Source organism: Apium graveolens, chromosome 3 (assembly GCF_009905375.1).
Source record: "Apium graveolens cultivar Ventura chromosome 3, ASM990537v1, whole genome shotgun sequence".
NCBI classification, from domain to species: Eukaryota; Viridiplantae; Streptophyta; class Magnoliopsida; order Apiales; family Apiaceae; genus Apium; species Apium graveolens.
In genome coordinates this window covers 135070473-135090738 of record NC_133649.1, presented here as the reverse complement: position 1 = coordinate 135090738, position 20266 = coordinate 135070473, and positions in this window count along the sequence as shown.

Here is a 20266-nt window from a genome sequence, read left to right as displayed (position 1 = left end):
CCAATCACTCTGGTATCTAATACCCATCTTGACGATCAAAGTGACTTTCATAAAGTAGCTTTGTGAGTGGGTCTGCTATGTTGTTATGTGTGTCAACTCTAATTCAATACAATATAAGAAATGTTACCGTGCTCCCACTAACCCTTTTGTAGACGCATGGTTCATCTACGTTTTTGATAAAATCAAACTCTTTGATTGTCTCATCAAAATGAATGTTCCATCTTCGAGAAGCTTGCTTTAAACCACATATGGTTCACAGTAGCTTACACACTAGGTTTTCATTTCTCTTGGAAAGAAAACCATCTGGCTAATTTCCAGATCTCATAGTCGTAGTAAGCAGCATTCGCAAGCAAAATCCGAACTGATTTTAACAGGGCTACAGGTAAAAGGTATCATCAAAGTCAATCCATTGCCTTTGTTTGAATTCTTTTGCCACAAGCCTGGCCTTAAAGGTCTCCACCTGGCCATCTGCTCTAATCTATCTTTTGTATACCATATACATAGATTCCATTCTGGATTTCATGGCACTATGCCATTTCTCTGAGTCAACACTACTCATAGCCTCATTATAGGTCACAGGGTCGTCATCATCAATGATCGACAACTCATTGTCATTCTCAATGACAAGGCCATATTACCTCTCAGGTTGGAAAGACATTCTCCCTGATCTATGAATGACAAGGCCATATTACCTCTCAGGTTGTCAGAACAGGTGTTTCCACTTGATCCGTAGTAGTTTGTGCTTCTTGAACTTCATCAAGTTCAATTTTGCTCCCATTGTTTCCTTCAAGGATAAACTCCTTTTCCAAGAAGGTAGCATGTCTGGATACAAACACCCGATGATCGGTGTAAAAGTAATACCCTAAAGTCTCTTTAGGATATCCCACAAAACTACATTTTACGGATCGATATTCCAGCTTATTTGGGTCAACTTACTTGACATAAGCTGGACATCCCCAAATCTTAACGTGTTTAAGACTCGATTTCCTTTCTTTTCATATCTCATACGGAGTTTGAGGAACAGATTTGGAAAGCACCTTATTCAGTAAATATGCTGAGGTTTCCAATGCATAACCCCATAGGAATACTGGAAGATTTGCATAGCTCATCATGGACCGAACTATGTCTAACAAAGTTCGATTTCTCCTTTCAGATACCAATCTGGAGGAGTCCAGTGGGAGACTATACAATTTACTTTGAGATAATCTAGAAACACTCCATTAAAGTATTCACCACCTCGATCTGATCGAAGAGTTATAATACTATGTTTGGTTGTTTCTCCACTTCATACTTATATTCTTTGAACTTTTCAAAGGCCTCAGACTTGTGTTTCATCAAACACATATCCGAATCTAGATCTATCATCTATGAAAGTAATGAAGTATGAAAATCCACCCATGGCTTGCATAGACATTGGTCCACATACATCTGTGTGTACCATTCCTAGCAAATTTGCAGTCCTCTCTCCATGTCCACTAAATGGAGACTGCAGTGCCACTATAAAGTGAGATTTTCATCATCCCTTTTCTTTTATTAGTTTGTTCAATCTGAAGTAAATTATGTCACATATATACAGACCATTATTTAAAGTACCACGTCCATAAAGAATATTATCTCTAAGAATAGAACATTCATTATTCTCAATAATAAATGAAAAATCCACCCAAGTCTAACATGGGAATAATATTCCTCACAATCGAGGGAACAAAATAACAATTATTTCAAACAATAGTCTTGCCCGTAGGCCTATGTAAATGAAACGATTCTACATCTACAGCAGCAACTCTTGCTCCATTTCCATCAGTAGAATCACCTCCTCTTCCTCAAGAGTCCTACTTCTCCTTGGTCCCTGCAACAAATTGCAGATATGAGAACCACAGGCGGTATCTAATACCCAAGTAGAAATGACATATTCACTTCTATCATGAACATACCTGAATCAGAAGCGGTAGTCTCACTACCCTTCTTCTTCTTCAATTCTGCAAGGTAAACCTTGCAGTTCCTCTTCCAGTGCCCCACCTTGTTACAGTGAAAGCAAACAACTTTGCTCTTGGGGTCTTCAGCTTTTGGTGGAACCGGCGTTTTCTCACCTACTTTCTTCTTCTTGGAAGAGTTCCTTTTACTTTTATTAGGATTGGAACCTTCACCAATTAGAAGAACAGAACTCTTCTTAGGGGGAAAATTCGATTCCGCAGTCTTCAACATGTTGTGGAGTTCAGGCAGGCTGACATCCAACTTATTCATGTGAAAGTTCACAACAAACTGCGAGAACGAACTCGGAAGCGATTGCAAGACCAATTCTTGGCTCAGCTCCCCATCCATGGCAAAACCAAGTTGTCCAAGACGTTCAATCAAATTGATCATCTTAAGTACATGGTCATTCACAGATGATCCCTCAGACATCCTACACCCGAACAGCTCCTTCGATATCTCATATCGAGCTGTCCTCCCCGCCACATCATACAACTCTTGTAGATGCATGAGGATAGTGTGAGCATCCATATGCTCATGTTGCTTCTGTAGCTCAATGTTCATGGAAGCTAGCATGATGCATTGAGCAATATTTGCATCATCTATCCACTTACGATACACAACATGTTCATCATTATGTGCATCATTAGCAGGTTCAGTAGGCTTAGGTGAGTCAATCACGAATTCCAACTTCTCAATCCTGAGAACAATTCTCAAGTTTCGAAGCCAGTGAGCATAATTAGGACCAGTCAATTTGTGAGCATCTAGTATGCTCCTGAGTGATAGTGCAGAAGACATAACGTACAAAGTAAATCTGTTAATGATAAACACATAACAACACTTAGCAAATATTCGATTTCATTTCAAAACACTATATGAATCGAGTCTTTATTCATAAGTGGCTCCCACTAGTTTTCCTAATTTATTCAACCCCCTACGTGAAAAATTAAGCATTCATAATGCTAGTGGGAATAGGGATCCTACATTCCATTACACAACCCCGGCTGTGGCACGAAACGCCATGTAATGTTCAATAGGCAGACAACTCTTGTCAATTACATCTAATGTTATTCCCTAATCAAACTTTAGTCTCTTGAATAATTGAGTCACGGCTGTGGCACGACAAACTCAATATTCTAAGTCAAGTCTAACCCAACATTCCGTACAATTAAATCAGTCCCCAAAGGCCCACGGCTGTGGCACGTAACGACCTTTAGATTCTTATTCAATGTACACATCTCTATGTAATAGACAAGTATTTCTTATTTCGAAATCAAAGCCCTCGGCTGTGGCACGAAACGACAATGATTCAAAAATAAGAACTACTTTCTACCATGTTGGAAGGCTATGACCGACACAAGCCCGTTGTGTCATTGGCCAATTACTACTTGATATTATTTAATTTTAGAGGGATTATATTACGTTACAATCATAATCATATTATAAAGAGATTCTTCCTTTTAAATTAAATATTTCAAATCAATAATCAATAATCAGATGATTCCCAGATCGGGTGGAGCATTGTCAAGAGGCGTCACTTAATAACCCTTTCTTACAGATAGAAATCTGTTGTTGACAGAATCATCCTTTCTCTCATATCGAAAATTCATATTCAATTACGTGTTTCATAAACACAAGAATCTCATGATTGTATTCATAATATTATTATTAAGGTTATGAAACAATTTCACTATACTAGGTTGTCTAACAAACGCCTTATGTTTATTTAAGTTCACCTAAATATATCATCGCATGATAAACTAAGCATATATCACATATATAAACATGAATAAACATCAAGGTAGACATGTTATATCATCTAGCACATTAGTCTAAGCATTATACATCTCTATGTATCACATGAAGCATTTAAAAGCAATTAAAACAGTCAAAAACATCTTTAAAACACTTCATGGAAATATAAACAGTTCAAAACTTTTATATAAACTAAAATTGATCACTCCAATAGATCCGTCTCGGAAAAACGAATCCAACGGTATATTGCACGCCCAAAACGGAGTTACGAAACTCCCAGAAAATCAATTTTAAAATCAACAGACGGGTTGTAACGCATTACAGGAACGCGTTACAAGCCCTGTAACGCATTTCGGTGATGCGTTACACCCCTTTTAAGCTATTAAAGGGTGTAACGCATTCCGTGAATGCGCCACAGGTGTGTAACGCATTCCCGGAATGCGTTACACCCCTATTTTTTTTTCAGCAGCCGCCGCCGCCCTTTCTCGAATTCCGTGCAAGTCAAACTTGACAGCCTGACATTCTCGATCTTTCTGTGCAGCAGCAGACAAACAGCAGTGCAGTACAAACATAGCAGATGTATATAAACATATATATATATACTATATATACATATATTTACTTATTTAATTACGAATTTAATTGTAAGAACTTCAAAAATTCATAATAAAAAATCTATACATCATAAAATTATGAAAAAAATACCCAGACGATCTACAACACTTGTAGAACCCAGATCAACATTCAAAATTATTCTGAGAAACGATTTCTCATCAGACAAAATTAATCCATGAAATAACTTGTAAAAATCATAATTAATTCATACAAGCACATAAAATTCTGAAATTTTTACCACAGATCTATATGCATACAACCTGGCTCTGATACCAATGTTGGATTTTTAACGCAGCGGGGGAATGGCAAAACACTTTTACACATATAAAATCCAAATAAAAGCATATAAATCGTGAATAAAAATTCGAGGGATCGAATCTAACCTTTAAAATAATTCGGAGACAACGATCAGAGATCCTTAGCAGTTGCTCCTCAAGTGTGAAGCACTCCACCGGTATCCACCAAGAAAACGATGTTAAGGAGGAGGGAGGAGGTGGAGAGAATTAGGTTTTCCAAACTTTTTGGGTTTTCGGGTTTCGAGGTTGGAATAAAATTAGGGTCTATAATAGTGTATTTATAGGCAAAATTTTCAGCTGAAATTTTCCCATAAATATTATTATTATTATCCCATTTATTATTCTCATTAATAATTAAAACACCTTTTAATCATTAATCCTTTTTCTAAACACTTTAGAAATAATTCTCTCTCTTGATTTAATTTCCAAAAATTAAATCCTTTAATTAATAATATTAAGAACTTTTCTTAATTAATTTATAATCAATTAAATCTCATTTAATCAATTATTAAATTTGCCAATTAATTATTTATTTCATAAATAAATAATTATTAGCCATTATTAATTAATTCCTCCACCATTAAATCATTCTCTTTTTATGGTGTGACCCTGTAGGTTCAATATTAAGCCGGTAGTAGAAATAAATAATAATAATAAAACTATTTTATCATTATTTATATAAATTCTCTAATTTATTAAATATGATTAATTAATTAATCACATTTATTATACATCGTGAGGGATACTTCTCAGCATATCGCGACTATCCGGATAATATGAATTCACTGCTTAGAATATCAAGAACCTATTCAGTGAATAGTTACCGTACAATAAACTCCTTCTACCCTACAATGTCCCGATTAAATACAAGGCATGGATCTCGTGTCAAGCCTATCTAATTCAATCACTTTGCTTACCATTTACTATACGTAGTTCTATGCAAATTAGAAACTCCTTTCTAATTTCATTTACTCTGGCCAGAGATTCCTGAACTAGCATAAGTGGATCAGCCTTGAACATTCGCTTCCTTCACTGGAAGGGGTAGATCCTTTATTGATCATACACTATCTTCATGTACAAATTCCTATACCCAGAAGAGCCCTAATAATTGTCCCTGGAGACTAAGAACTAAACCAAAGCATAGTTCAGTGTACACAAGATGACTATGATGACCTCAAGTCTAAGGATACTTGTACAACTATCACTATGTGAACAACTGCTGACACGTGAGTGAACTCCATCAGTTGTTCAGCTGTGCGAGTCATGTTCAGTGAACTTATTCCATAATAAGCACCTACATACTAGCTATAGTGTCACCACACAAATGCCTATGAGAACAGACATCCTTCATAATGAAGCAAGCATAGTATGTACCAATCTTTGCGGATTATTAATTACCAGTTTGTAATCCTATGACCAGGAACTATTTAAGTTTAGAGTTATCATCTTTTTAGGTCTCACTATTATGATCTCATCATAATCCATAAAAAGCTTTACTCTAAACTATGGTATATCTTATTTAAACACTTAAATAGATAAAGCCCGTAATAAAAACAAAGCAAGTCTTTTATTAATATCAATGAAATCAAAAACAGATTACACAGGAAGTTATTCCTAAATCCTAATACATGATTGGACTTAGGACATATTCCTTTCATGAACTGTAGATCATCTTCCTGCTCCCCCTGAGTTGCTGCCACCATGACTTGATGATTCTGATATTTGAGTAGTAGTTCTTGAAGGGGTTCCTGTATGATTATCATAATCATTGTTTCCACCATTACCACCACTTGATTCAGGATCAGGATTGCCATATTCTATAGGTATAGCACTAGCAATCTCAGGTTCTTCTAAATCCAAAGGATCATCTGACAGATTTTCAAATTCCAGAGATTCAAAATCTTTTTCTCTTTACAGGCTTGCCAACTTGGTGTCATCGAATGTTATATTAAGGATTTCAATCACCTTCTGATCAGTAATCAAATAAACCTTGTAAGCTTTAGATTCCAGAGAATAGCCAAGAAATATGCCTTCTTCCGCTTTAGCATCAAACTTTCCCAGATGCTCATTTCCTTCCTTCAGCACATAACATTTAGCTCCAAACACATGAAAGTATTTCAGTGTTGGTTTCTTGTCAACCATAATCTCATAATGAGTCTTGTCATGATTTTTTATTAATCAGGGTACGATTTTGAGTGTAACACGCTGTGTTGACAGCTTCATCCCAGAAGTAGGTAGGAAGCCTTGATTCACTTAACATAGTCCTTACTACTTCAAGCAAGGTTCGATTCTTCCTTTCTACTACTCCATTTTATTGTGGAGTTCTTTGGGCTGAGTACTATCTTGAAATACCTTTCTCTGTACAGAATTCATTTAGAAATGCATTCTTGAATTATGTCCCATTGTCTGATCTGATCTTTCTAACAGGCAATTTCGCTTCCATCTCAATCTTCTTTATATGATCAACTATCAATTGTGGTGCTTCATCCTTTGATTGCAAGAACAACACCCATGTGTACTTGGAGTAATCATCGACTATCACTAAAGCATATATTTTTCTTGATAGTGACAACACATTCACTGGACCAAATAAAGCCATGTGAATTAACTGAAGAGGTTCAGTTATGCTTGTCATTTCCTTGCTTCTGTGTGATGCTTTATTTGATTTCCCCTTTTCACATGCTTCACAGAGTCCTTCTTGACAGAATTCCATCTGTTGTAGTCCTCTCACCAATTCTCTCTTAATCAAAGAGTTCATTTTCTTGAAGTTCAAGTGCGGGAGCTTCTTGTGCCATAGCCAACTTTGTTCTGATGAAGCTTTGCTATAGAAACATCTCATTACTCCATCACATGTAGAATTCAAGTCAGCTACAAACAGATTACCTTTCATTACTCCCTGTAAAGCAAACTTCTCATCTTTCCTGTGAATGATCAAACATCTTTCTGGTCTAAAACCAACATTGTATCCTTTGTCACAAAATTGACTGACGCTCAGAAGATTATGCTTCAATCCTTCCACAAGAGAGATGTTTTCAATGATGACATTCCCAATTTCCAAGAGGGGAGTGTGAAGGGAAGTAAGTCTGGTAAGGGACAGGGTGAACATAAAAGAAGCCCTAAGAATAAAGATGGAGAGGTGTGTGTAACCAAACCTAGCCACACTGCAGTTTCCCAACAAATTGTAGTGATTAATAAGAATATAAGCTCATTACTAGTTTCATCCTCCCAAAAGGATGTTACTATTGAAACAATCTCTCAACCAAGAGCATAGGCCAAGAGGGTTAGGGACACAAGCTCACCCCAAACTTATGTTAGAAAGAAGAAATCCAAAATACTTGGGGATACACAGGGTGCACACATTGTGCAAACTGCAGTTAAAAACTCAGTAACAACACCTTCTCAAAGTCCAATTTATGTGGCTCCTGTATATGTGGAGTCACGTCCAAAATCTTTTGTGATAGATGCACCTTACACATAAAACTCACCCACAAATTCTCTAGATGTGGACATGATTCACACATCAATTCCTGATTCTCCATATTTAACTCTCATGGAGAAGCCAAAATCTACAGCAAGTGAGCAGTATCTTTTAGATGATTTGTTGGCTCACTAGCCATTCCTTTATGCTTTTACTAAGAAATCTGTGCAAAATCTCAAATCAATCACCACAGATTCTACAGTAGTCTCTACTCCAAACTCTGTCAATTTTACTATCTCGACGGATATTGTTCATTCGTTGACTAGTGATTGTACGGATGTGCTTAACAACAATCATCCGTTGATAATGTCAACTACTGCTTCGACGGATGTTTCTCATCCGTTGACAAACACTGCACAACTTGAAATCTCAACTGTTGTCATAAGTGCAGATGATTTAGTAGCTGTACAATCACTCTTAGGATTGAGGGAAGGGAGTTAAAAGAGTGAGAGGCTAAGTTGCTCTCATGCAAAAGGAGAGGAAAAGAGTGAAAATATGCAAGCTATTTCTTCCAGCTTTACAAAAGTGAGTGAGTAGAGTCCTACCTTAGTAGGTGAATGTGAGGGTGTGAGGGTGGGAAGCCAAGGGGATCCCTTAATGCAAGAACCGAGAGATTATGAGATAAGAGCAGGTACAGAAGAATGGGAATAGCCCATTATAAGTGAGTTAAGGGATGTCAATGAGGCTAAAAAGAAACAATTATTTCAGCAAGATTATCAAGTTGTCTTAGACTCTGTTTCTTATGAAGCTGAGGCATTTACTCATCTTATTCCAGCTTATCAAGTTTTAGCTGAATAGGACAATGTGGTTGTTGAGAGAATTCTCAACTTGGTGCACACAACTACTTCTATGCAAAGGGCCAAGGATTCAATCACAGCCATGCCCCCCATAGCTGGTGATGATTTTGATTATCTAACTGGTGGTTCTGGGGATATATTTGGGGATGAAGATGATGATGAATGATATTTTATGTACATAGGGGGAGAAGCAGGCCCTAGCTCAAGTACAAACACTCCATCTTGGATGTTTAGCAAAGAATGTGATGAGCACCATTTCAAATCCACTCTTTTTATATCATTCAATAAACTCAGACAGCTCTTCAAGCTACTACAAATGCCAACACCAAGAGACTTCTTCAAGCACACCTAGAATCTCTTCAACTATACCAAATTCAATCTCTAAAACAAAATCAAGATGTAACCGAGCTCAAGACAGAAATTGGTCAAGTCAAAAAGGATATTATTGCAAGATTGGAGGCTACCTTTCCTAACACAACAATGTTAGATATCAACAGACAGCTTAGAAAAAACTCTGATCTAGCCAACAAAGTGGACTCCTTGGACACCAGGCTCAAGACCCTGGAAACATCTATTACTCAAATTCACCTCCATCAAGCTAAAAAAACTCTGCTACTTCAGATGCTGCATAAACCTCAACTAAAGTTGATGCTAACAAAAAGGGGGAAAAGACTTTATTATTCCTGTTAGCCAGGGGGAGTCAACAAGTGAGGGGGAGAAAGTGCTCAACATACAAGTTAGCAAGGTAATTGTTCCAGCAATTGCGGTCACTAAGCCACCAGCCTTTGAAAGTATTGATCTGATCAAGATAGCAGCAACTAAGTTGGAGTCAAATGATAAATTGAAAAAGCTTGATGTAGCAGTAGTTGAGTTAGAGCTAAATGAAAAATGTAAGAAGCTTGTTGAAAACATCAAGAAGAAGTTTGGTCCAATTGGGAAGCAAGACAAGGTCTTTTCTCACTTCTCTAGATTGAGAAAATTTTCAGCTAATGAAATGAGCTTAGGGAACATGGAAAGGGGTCAACCCTCAATAATCAAATCTCCAAAGACCAATGTGATTTTTAAGCCAAAGAGAAACTATCCAAAGAACTCGGACAAAAATCCATTGGACCTTATGTATGAAATACCCAAGCCAGATGAGAAGAAGTTGCTTGGAAGATCTATTGCCTTCTTCAAAGATCCCAGAGACTCAGTGCTGAAGAAAAGAATTGCTAAGATCTACAGGAATGGTAAACTAATGTATGTAGTGGATGGACATCCACAGTTTACAGAGGCTAAGAAAGAAGAAAAGGTGAGGCTCAAACAACAACAAAAAGAAGCTGTTTTAGATGCCAAAAACCTAGCCAAGAAGCCTGCAATCATATAAGTTGTTTTGCCTACTGTGACAACTGAGAATCTGATTAAAGAAAAGAAAGAAAAACCAAAACAGACTAAGAGGAAATTTAGATACAAACTCCCAGCAAAGAGGAAGCTAGATTTCAATGAAGATAAGGAAGAATACATGCTAACCCAATCTACAACTTCCAGTCAACCAGCCATACCTACATTGGAGGTGGCTGGATTCAAAGTTGATCCTAACATTACTTTCCATGGCGAACTTGTAATTCCCAAGGATGAACCTATAGATTGGGATAGCCTGCTTCTTCCTGATCTAAACATTCCAATCTATGCCAAACCAAGAAAGATAAAGAAAAGAGTAGTCAAGATGGCAAGCCTGTCAAACTTCAATCCAAGTCAGTGGCCAAACCCAAACCTATTGTCAACAAGGGAGATCAACTCTTCATATGTGACATTAAAGAATTCTCAGACATAAATCTTTATCTGGAAGAGATAGATGAAGTTGGAGCCATTGATGCTTACAGACATCTTCTAGAAAGATTAGTCTTCAGGTACAAGGGTGGAAGATAAATGACATGGCCCCTTCACAGAATTCTCAATAAAGGTTATTCTACTTTGGTGACTATCTTCTCCTTAATCAAGAAAAATTTTGGATTCAACATAGTTGCCAAGAAAATTGTACTAAACAAGATTGAGGAGATAAGAAATAGCTAGAGAGGACCAAATGCACTCCCAAGAGTATTGACAATTCCTTTCACTAGAGATAGGGTGCATTTTAGGCCTTAATGGATAATGGAGTTCAAAGATGAAAAATATATCAGAAGATTCTTCAGATTGGAAGATCAACTAAAAATTTCAAGCAATGAAACTCTCATGGAGATGCAAAAGAAGTTGGATCAGACAATTGGAGATGAACTTGAGTTCTACAAGCAACTCCAATATCAAATTGAGGAAAATAATGTGAAGCTGGGAAATAAGTTAAGATAATCAAGGCAGTAATCTAAATTTGCTTAGTCTAAAGGAGCGCCTTGAAAATGATCTGTGAGATACTCTACAAATTTTCCTCTATAACAATTTTCAATAAATTGCAACACTTATAAATTTTATCTACTTTAATTTCAGTATTCATAGAGTGTTTTGTTATCATCAAGTTTCTCTTAATTTATGGCTACAATTCCAGTAGACATAAATTGGGGGAGATTGTTAGAAATATGTTGTGTACTTGATGATAATTTGAACAAAACACTTAGTAGATTTTATTTAAGTAATTTTGTAGCTTTCAACGGATGATCAATTCAACATCCGTTGAAAGAGTAGCTTATGTAATAATAAGTTTAGTAGCACATTCTTGCATATTATAATGCCTTAGTGAACTAGATATTGCAGAATGTTTAAGTCATATTGACTGCTAGCTTGATATGCAAGATAGGTTGGTTAATTGTAAATATTATATGCCTTGTAATCTGTTTTAAATGAAATGGAATTAACTGCCAAGAAAACAGTCTCAACAGATGATTCACAAAGCTTCAACGGATGCTCAACTAAAGCTTCGGCGGATGATTCACATAGTCTCAACGGATGATCAGCCAAAGTTTCAATGGATGATCAACCACAGTTTCAAGGGATGATTCAATGAAGCTTCAACGGATGTTCAAATTCAAAAGAGCAGTTGATAGTGACTTGACAATCACATACGTTGATTGTATGCAAATGGAATGTGGCAGCCTAATTACAAGTTTTAGAGAACAAAGAAGCATTTCCATTTCCATGCTAAACCGAAGATATTCAAAGATGTTGGATTGAGAAATTGAGAAGCATGAGATTAGACCAGAAACATTTTGTCTTATTTATTTATCTTTATATCATGTAACTTGGTGATATATAAGCCAAGTGTAGCAAGTAGAACATTAAGATATCTATCCAAGTTAGTAAGCAGTTACCAGAGAAATAGATAAGGCAAAATCTATAAAGAATTTCTATGTTCTTGTAGTTCAACTTGTAAGCAGTTGTGTACAACATTGTAACACAGAGTTCTCTACTTAATATATATATATATATATATATATATATATATATATATCTGGTGGAAAAGTTCAATCCACTAGAAAGTTTTTAAATACTTGTATTTGATTACTTTATGTTTTGATTTCTATACTACTTTCATTCCGCACCATTGCTAAATCAAACACGGTTATATATTTATAGCAGAATTGTTCTTAAAATTAAAAAGAAGCCATAATTACATTCTTCTTGTATAGATTTTTTGGGAATAACAAGACTTATCAATAATTCAGCAATAATTCAGAACTGATATAATTTAATTCAATAAATTATTTTAGTAAAATACTTTTGACACAAAATCAATTCTAATTTCATGTTAATTTATTTAATGAAAATTAGAATAATTTAGTCCAATTAGGACAAAATGGGTATTTATTCTACATCTCAATAAGTCACTATCTAGTTCTCGATAAGAGTTAGGATAGTGACATCTCGACATGAGTTTTCTAATTCACGTGACTTATCGATAAGCAAATATCAACCATTTATTCCTACTTCTCGACAAGTCACATCTCTAGCCTATAAATAACCAGAAATCTTGACATAACCCCTCTTTACGCTTTCGAGATCTCAATTGACCTAGATTTTGCAAATCTTCACCTTTCTCTCTCATTTTAAACTCTTTCTTTCTCAAATTTCTTACCCATTTAAACTTAAACACTATAAATGGCTGCAAACAATGTTAGATCTGTTATCCCAAAGGATTGTACAAACTACTTGGCATTTACAGATGCAAATCAAGCTCATGACAGTTTCAAATGCTTTGTCAAGTTTTTGTCTGAATTTTATCTTGCAGGAGTTTTAACTGCTAACCCTGTTCTCTACCTGGACGTGCTCGATAAGTTTTTGAACTCAGCTGTGGTGAACACTGTTGTGCATGAAAAATAAGCAGTTTCCTTGGTTGTCAATTTCTCAATTCAGAGAAGACATGTGGAGTTTGATGCCAATAATGTCAAAAAAGCTTTGGGCATTCCTACAGATGGCATGGTGGAGGTACCAAGAACACAAGAACTGGTCGGGTTTATGGATTTCATAAACTACAGTGAGAAGATCAACCTTGCTAGCCTAAACAAGAAGCATCTAAAGAGGTAATGGTCCTTTCTTCTTGATTCCATTATGAGAGCCTTCACATGCAGGAAGATTGGGTATGACAACATATCCAATGTTGTACAGAAGTTGGTGTTTTCCATGGCATACAATATGCCCATCAATGTTGGTCTATTGATCCTGGAAGAACTCAGCACCAGGCTCACAATGCCATTGGTAAGTAGAGGTAAGGAAATTTTCTTCCCTAGATTTATAATGTCTACTTTAAATTATAAAGTTGCAGACATTCATTTGATTGATGATATTGATAGAAGTAAAATAGGAAATTATAAACAGGTGTCCAAAATCTTATTTGGGTCACTCGTTACAAAGAATCAGGTGAAGGTAGCCCTAAATGTCACTAACTTTATGTTGGAGAGATTTATGAGCTACCCTTATTCTATGTCTGACACGAGGTCTAGTGCTATTTCTAGTTCAGTCATGGCTCCTGTACCTGTAGTAGTACAAAAATAGGATAACCAACAGGAGCCTTCCCAAATTGAGACCCTTTCTTCAAAACCACTAGAATCTAGGGAACCAACTACTTCATCCTCTCAACAGGGTGGAGTTAGTAAAAAGAAGAGAAAGCAGATACTAATGGTTACTATTTCTGAGAGTGGTGATGACTAAACAGGTATTGAGTCAAACCTGGAAAGAAAGCCAAAAAAGTCTAGGCAGGTTGAGTTGACCACTCAAATAGCCACCTCTGCATCTTCTAAAAAAGATGCAGTTGTAACAAAGGGGTTTGAACAGACTCTAGGGGCACCTTCTCAACAAGGTGTCACTATTGAATAAAGGAGTCTCCCCACTGCATCCTGTAAAGAGTCTGCACCACCTCTTGAGCACTCTCAATAGGTTGAAAGAAGTAATTTGAATGGCATACACATTGAGAGCACATCTATTAAAACTCTCTCATCTATTCAGGGGGAGTTGCCAAAAATAAACTATGAATCTTTACTCTTATTTTCCAAAAATTTTCTTCTTTTAATGAAAGGCTTGAATCTACTTCTTAAGCCTTGCCAAAATTAAGTGACACGGTTCAAGAAACTGTGATCACCACTCAGACATAACATTTTTGATGGTGAGAGGCTACATACTGAGGTAGACCTTGATGATACCATCAAAAACACAGGGGTTTTATCAGTTTTTACTGAAGACCCTGTGCATGTTACTCTCACACCTTCATGTGCACCACAGTCTTCACAGACTACTAGGTTTGAGGGGGGGCTACTCAAATCCTCTCCAATTCAATTGAAGGTTTCTCAAGTAGGAACAACTCCGCTCACAACCCTGGCTGAAATTACTTTGTCAATTGAAGTTAGGAGTCCAGTTGCCAATGATCCAGTCATTAAGGAGGAAAGCATAGCACATTCAAGTGCCAGTTCCTTGCAAGAGGAACAAGGGTTTGAGGCCATGGTACATGATAGTAACCAGGTCAAATTCCCTCCAATTTAAATGGAGGTTCCCATTAGTGGTGAATAACACACTATCACAACCACGGCTCAAGCTGTGAGTTCAATTGTGACTCCTGTCACAGGTACAGTTGCTACCCCCATCCCAAACACCTCAAACCCAATAGACCAACCTTCTACCTCAAACACTATTCATCAACCCTCACACCTCATATCTCAATGGCTGCAATATGTTCAAGCCCAACCTACAACTGTAAATGATCTTTTGATTGACCAACTTGCAGGCCTAGCCAATATCACCTAACAACTCCTTACTACAAATATGTAAAACCAAGACTATCAATCTATTCTACTTTCTTACAAGGAGGATGTTGAAGAACAAAGATTGCAGATGAAGCAGATGATAATATGGATGCATGGCTTCTCAGGGACTTCACAACAAAAATGGTGGGGCCTTAATGAAGTTTAGAGAAGAATATGTAACCATTTTGGGAAGCAATGCTAGGTTCTCACTCCTCAAGAGGTGGGTGACGCTGCGACATAGGTGTATAAAACACAATTAAAGGTCTTTCATCACTTTGAAAGAGCCATAGAACACACTCGGGACAAGCATCAACTTGTTGTGAAGAAAATGATCAATGTCAGAATTGATGAACTGATGCCCACACTTACAGATATCAAATCTAAGTTCAAAAAGTTTTCTGACAAACATTAAGCTCTCTCTCTCTCTCTCACACACACACACACCAATGGAAGAAAATGTATCTAAGTTGAGAGAGTCTTTAATAGCCTTGCATGAGGTGATCCAGAAGCAAATAACTCAAAAAAGTGATTCAAAGTTCAAGCTGGATCAGTTGTACAAGGATGGGTTTGAACCTTCAGCTTTGGTCATGGAGAAGATCAGGAATGTTGTGCATAATTCTTTTGGTACTTTGGCTGCATCCAGTTCACAACCTATGTCTACATCCACAAACCTTCAAAACTAAAAATTACAAGCTCGAATCTCCACTATATAGTCTTCAAATGACTATCTTTCAGCTCAAGTCTCTCAATTGACCTCATTGGTGCAAAGTCAGCAACTAGACATAAAGTCCCTAGTAGACTCTCACAAACATCTATAGATGCATAATTCAGTATCTTTGGGGGCCATTTTGGGAGATTTAAAAATATCTCTTCCAGAATCACCACAAACAGTTAGGACTACACTCCATCTACCTATAATCTCTATGCCTGCTACCAAGACTAAGGGGGAGATGGAGTCACAGCTACAACTACAATCATCAAGCCAAGCCACAACTCAAATTCAAAAGAAGGATGATGTTGGAATGGATAGATTCTTGAAAGCAGCTAAATAACCGTATTTTGAAAAGGAATTTGATAAACTCCTTAAAGCTCTCAGTAACGCTCTTAACAAAAATCACTTCACCTACAAAAAGTCTTTGGACAAGAACATAAACTTTCTGAGAGTGGTGATTGTGATAAATGAAAATTTAAGAGAAAAAAGGATTGTTGCCAATATCAATGACTCAGGTGTGGACAGGTATATGCAAGTGTCTCTCTCCTATCTCCAATCTAGAAGAGAATATGAGATGGACATCCTAATCAACAAAGTCAATAGAGTGATTTCAGAGGACACTCACTTGCTTAATGAACTCAAGAAAGGTCAAGTAGATGCATTTTTAGAAGCTTACCTTCAGTCGAGCAAGAGAGTGGCCCGCATCTGTCCATCAATCAAAAGGTGCAAACACTTCACGATCCCTAAGCACTGTGTTATGGGAAACCTGAGATTGATCATGACTTTGGAAACTGACTTGAAGACCAAGCAAATCAAGACTGTTGAAGATGAAGAGATGATCAAGATTTTGGGTAGATACTTAACGAATGCTGAAACCATATTGCCTAGAACTAAAATCAATACTAAAGATGACTTGGATGATGATGAGCAGAAGAAAGGTGAGCAAAAATCTTCTGGCTCAAATCCAAGTCAATCTAGCAAAACAACTGGCAGCTAGGGTAATGACAAGAAAAAAGGAGAAAGAAGAAAAGAAGGGGATGGATGATGGTACGAGAAGAAGGAAGGATGGAGAAGGCCTAACAAAACAACAAAATGTCCAAGGAATCCAAATATCATAAACTCATCAAACTCAAACCCCCAAAAGCCAAACAGACACTCAATCAATCCAACCTCAAAAACCCAAGTACCTATACAAGGCAACTGCAAACTCCATACTCAAGATACCTATCACAGCCAACCAATTCTCTTTAAAGAAAATATCAAATCCACCTTTATTCAAACCTCCAACCAAGACTCACTTCAAAACTGTAGGAAGAAAAATAAAGAAAATTCAAGCTAATGTTGGTGCCATCTGGAACTATTTCAATCAGGATGACTTTCTACCAGTTTCAAGGAGCATAACAGGTGATGATTATCACCAACAACTAGTTGAGGAGATAATCGGAGTTTGGGTTATTTCTCTGAGAAAAGTCAGGATCTACTACAAGGATGTTTCCTTCATTCTGCTGAATAGAGAAGTAATAAACCTATTTTCCACTGTGGGATTGAAGAGGGTGATCAGTTTGATAAATGTTAAGGATTCCTGTACAAGAATGTGGTAGGCTATATTGGCTGAAAAGTTGAGAGAAAGGGATATCGGGCTTGCAAGAGAAAAAGTTGAGAGGGAAGACAGAGAAAGAAAATATGCTAAAGAAATTGAGATGTTTGAAAGGAGATCAAATGAATTGAAGGCAAGGGGTTGAGCAGAGTGTCAAAGGATGGACATTTTCTAAACATCAAAATTGGCAGATTCTCAAAGTTCGGAATTCATCTTCTCAACAGTTACTCATTGGTAGAATGGCTCAAGTTAGTGGAAGCTCTAAGAGGGACTTAAATCATTGAAGAACTTGGAGTGCTAGTTAAAATCAAGGACCTCATTAGAAAATAGCCTGGCTATGAAAAATTCACCTAATATTTGTAATTTATGAACTGATGTAAACTTTCAATGTATAAAAATTGTATTTGTCAATCTGTCAATTTATTGTATTTAATTTTAGCTTGGGGTTAGTCTTTTTATCAGGCATAAATTGGTGATAAACAATCTTTTCACAAATTGGGGGATATTGTTGTGCAAGACATGCCTGTATAATAACAAGACTAAGTCATATTGACAACCCTAAGATTAAGTTGTTTGATAATCAATATTTATATTATGTAATTGTATTCCTTGAGTCTGTAAAAATGTTTAATAGATTAGACTGAGGGATTTTTTTGTGAACAGTTTCAAGCTAAGGAATAAACTTTGGAAGAAGATCAAGTCCTGATCATGCCTTAGAGAAAAGATGTAGCAGTTTGGAGTTGAATAATGTTGTTCTAGAAAAAATGTTCTAAGTCAAGATATCGACAAGACACAGATCAAGGTGTATCGAGAAGTCCAAAATGACTTGTAGAGAAGTCCCAAGAGATATCGATAAGTCATTTTTGCATGTAGAGATCTCAAAAATCGATAAGTCAAATAAAGATGTAGAGAACTGATAATATCGACAAGTCAATATCTCATGTAGAGATCTCAGACATATCGACAAGTCAAAATGTGTATATAGAGATCTCAGAGATATCGACAAGTCATTTCTATATGTAGAGATGTTAGGCCCCAATGTGTTTGTAGAAGGGGGGGTTGAATACAAACAGTACCGAATAATCGAATTAAATGCGGAATAAAAAAAATGTGAAACAAAATTCAAGTTAAATAAAAATATTATTAAACTTGAAAGGTGTTACAACAACTGTATCGATTACAAGGAATTAATCTCAAATTAATTATCACAAATTTAGAATAAATTCGACATGAACTTTTTCTATTTTTGCAATAATTAGAATCAAATGCTAAACGTGATTTGAGATTAAGTTCTGGGGATTTTGATCCGCTAGATTGTTACACAAGAACAAGATAAAGATTTCTAGTTGATTGGATTTAACTTTACAATCTAGAAATTGATCTTGAAGTTGCCGAGAAGAATAAAATGTTTGCTACGGCTGCTCTGTTCTTGTTTTTGACTTGTGTATTTGATGATTGTTTCTTTCTACTGCTTCTGTTTCTTTTTAATTCATTCAACAGAATTGAATTGAACTGGAATGACAATCCTGAGCTCAGCAAGACTTTCGGTATGACAATCAAATGAACTAGCAAGACTATCAGAATGAACTAGCAAGACAATTAGAATGAACTAGCAAGACAATCCTCCTCCCAGTGTAACTTTCGGTGAGACTATTGTTTGTACTAGCATGACTTTCGGTATGACTATTGATTGTCATACCGATTGTCATACTAGTACAATCAGTTTGACTTGCTGAATTTAAATGAATTTTAATCCAATTTAAATTCTGAAAATTCCTAAAATTAATTCAGAATTAATTAATCAATTAATTCAATTAATAAATAAATTATTCTTCGCAGATATAATTTATTTTCTTAATTAAATTAGATGAATTAATTAATTAATAGAGAATTAATTCTAGTCTTCAACAGCACCCATCTTTCTGCAAATCTTCTGAAAATCACTTGAAAATTATGAATCAATTCCACCACTTCAATGTTGACACTCGATGTACTGTCTGGTTCATGAGTGACTAACTTCCGTGACGTTTCTTCATGTCTTGACTTTGACACTTTGATTTTCTTCAGATTAAATCCTTGTAATTAATGATACTCTGACGAGATCTCTGTCACTTGATTAAATCCACGATCTTGATTTATATCACTGAGGCATGATCAACTTCTTGAACTTCTTCCAGTGAATTAACTCCTCAAGTCTGTAGATGAACCTTGTTTCTGAATCCTTTGACATATATTAATTTGCGAGATCTCTCTGACGGTAGATCCACTATTTACTTATTACATTTTTATTTGAGTTGAGTTGAATCCTCGAATATACAAATAGGCTATGACATATGACTTACAATCTCCCCCTATTTGTTTGTTAGACAATAACACACAAATACCTAGAGGATAACTCAACTAACAAATAAGAAAAAGATATAAACTGAAATGCAAAGTAAATAGTAGAAAAGTTTCTGGAAGACATTTAACATTTTCCAGATTCCAAGTAGATGTTCCTCTAGACTGAACATATCTTCAAGTAGTTTCATTTTCTTTTGTACAACCACATTTCCTGTTGAGAAGCCCATATCTCTCTTGCTTCTCCCCCTATGAGAATCAACTGATTAAAGAAGATCACCTTCGTTTACCACCTCTCCCGTACAATAGGATCCGCAGATAAAAACCAATGGTACTCCCCTTTTGAAAACAGCTTCTTCCCTTACTAGAAAATCACCTTGTGTTTACCACCTCTCCCATACAATAGGATCCGTAGTTACAAACAACAATGGTGTGGTGTAGTGTACATATGATCTTTTTCTTCCTCCCTGCTATTTCTCCCCCTTAGTTGAGGAATCCTCCAAAC